Here is a 2,348-nt window from a genome sequence, read left to right as displayed (position 1 = left end):
ACAAAAAGGGTCGGTCTGTGGGATGACGTGGCGTTTGAGTTTGGTGGCAGGCGTGAGACCAGCAACCCATGCAAATGTCTGATGACACACTGCTCAAACATATGATCTCATAGTCCAAGGTCCATACATGTGTGCAGGTGTTACGGTAAAGGGACAGAAAATGGTTACTCACGCTCTTTGTGTTTGTGTGTGTGTGTGTGTGTGTGTGAGAGAGAGAGAGAGAGAGACAGAGCGAGAGAGAGAGAGAGAGAATGTACAGATTGGTGCTAAGTCAACGGCCAACCCTTCAGAGGCATGGCTTACACGACAGCCAATGAAGGAGCCGCTGTGTAGAGGTGAATTTCTGTCATCACACCAAGCCAAACGTGTCGCCTTCTCTGATGTGATGGTACGAAAAGATCTCATCAGTGGTGTGATTAAGGAAAGCAAACACACATTAACACCGATGGCCGCAACTCCCAGACCTCAGGCTCAAACCACAAATCGGATTTTATGAGCTTTTTTTACCGTTGTACTCCAGTAGGCCGTACGAGGTCTGAACCTTCCTCCGGAAGTTCAAGCGATTATTAATGTGGCGTTTGAGCCCAATCTCAAGTCACGCGCCGTTGCTCACATTGTGGAGACTGAAAGCACAGCTCTGTGATTAGCTAACTCATCTATTAGCATGCGCTATTTGGACTTCCTGATGTGTGTTCACAGTTTCCACTGTTACCATAACAAAGGCACTGCAGGGAAAAAAAAAGAATTCTCATTTGAATGTCTTATCGTGATTGGTTAAATTACTGGCCATGTTATTACAAATTCGACTACCTCCAAAATCTCATTCTAATTCTGTATCCTGTCATTATTCCTAATTCTGTTTCACTTGATGAAGTCGGAAGAAATGTTGCTATGGTGACAGAATTATTAATTTGCCTGTTTCCCCCCTTCCAAAAATGAATGCATGCACAGAAGCAGTATGTTATGAAGATAAGATGAATGCGTGTTATTGTGTTAGATTTATAGAATCAGATAATAAGATAATAAAGGTTTTGGGTTAACGATGTAACGGGCGCGTGATTGGATATGACAACTCTGTTTACATGTCTCCTTCCAGTACATTTGGTCGGGGCTTGTCTGGGTCTGTTTTCCGGGCCCTAACTATATTCTACTCAGTAGCATTTCCAACATCACTAACGAAACAGTATTTTCATAAAGGCAAATATGTAATCCAGCGGGAGAGACACCTGATCCTGCCAAGTGGGGTCTTTTAGCGTAGGCTTGCGCAGTTCCAACTATCCTCCTCACTCCATACCTGGGAAACGGAAGCTACCCTAACTAGATGAGGACACTACGCGGAGCACCATGTCTCCTCTCCGAGTCCATGCACGTCTTCCCTTTTCCTCTCGATCCTTCGGCGGCGATGGAGACGGGAATGGGGCAGAGGTGGAAGCCCTTCACAAGCGGGAAATCCATCCATACGGCGCAAACATTCCCACAGACAGCCTCCCACCACGGAGGGTCCTGACCACTGACCTGGTCAACCTCTCTGAAGACTCCCAGAGACTGCAGGTATCGTGCAAAGAGACGGACAGGCGGATGGGGGGGGGGGGGGGTTCAGAGAGAGAGAGAGAGAGAGAGAGAGGGAGAGAGGGAGGGAGAGAGCGAGAGAGGGAGGGAGAGAGAGGGTGGGAGGGAGAGAGAGAGAGAGAGAAGGAGAGAGGGAGGGAGGGAGAGAGAGAGAGAGGGAGAAGAGAGAGAGAGAGGGAGGGAGAAAGAGAGAGAGAGGGAGGGAGGGAGGGAGGGAGGGAGAAGAGAGAGAGAGAGAGAGAGAGAGAGAGAGAGAGAGAGAGAGAGAGAGATGTCAACTTAGGGTTAACCCTGCAGCATAAATCTTGGCTCAGGGTCAGATGCTTTTAGGACAAAGACCAGTTTCTCTGCTTTCTGTCGCCTCAGGAACAGCGGGTAATATGCACCGCACTGGTGGTTATATGCACGGGCTGCATGAAGCGGAACATTATTTCACAGAGGAGCAGTTTTGTGTAAAAAAAACAAACAGTAAATAAAAGTAGATATTTTATTCGCTGCTTATATGAGTCTGTTCGTTCGAACACCTGTTGTTAAAGTGATTCAAAACAACTGTAAAAGAAGGTTCTACAGAAGACTCACGCAGCTCAGCATAAGGCAGGAATCACACATGAGTTTTATTACGGTTAGCATCCTTTCAGTACACGTGGAGACCCTCAGCTTCTGTCAGAAGTAATTTCCCTGGTTTAGCCATGTCACCGATGGTACAGGTAACCTGAGAGACGGAGCTGACCGCCCTCACACAGCGACGGTATTACGGAGCACACATCTATGCCCTCTCC

At 47.6% G+C, this 2,348-nt stretch overlaps 1 long non-coding RNA gene across 1 annotated transcript in view; it reads left to right on the top strand.

The window, feature by feature from the left end:
* The window catches only part of LOC145651246 (uncharacterized), a 6,415-nt gene extending 4,410 nt beyond the window's left edge, over positions 1-2,005 (top strand). Inside the window, exons 4-5 of the long non-coding RNA XR_014117076.1 lie at positions 215-1,551; positions 1,936-2,005. This is a non-coding gene — a long non-coding RNA (uncharacterized LOC145651246). The remainder of the gene's footprint in view (positions 1-214; positions 1,552-1,935) is intronic.
* The last annotated feature ends 343 nt before the right edge of the window (positions 2,006-2,348 follow it).

Source organism: Electrophorus electricus, chromosome 14, assembly GCF_041902795.1.
Source record: "Electrophorus electricus isolate QZ-2024a chromosome 14, ASM4190279v1, whole genome shotgun sequence".
NCBI lineage: Eukaryota > Metazoa > Chordata > Actinopteri > Gymnotiformes > Gymnotidae > Electrophorus > Electrophorus electricus.
Note: the sequence above shows the minus strand (reverse complement) of the source record. Positions and strands in the feature narration are given on the sequence as shown.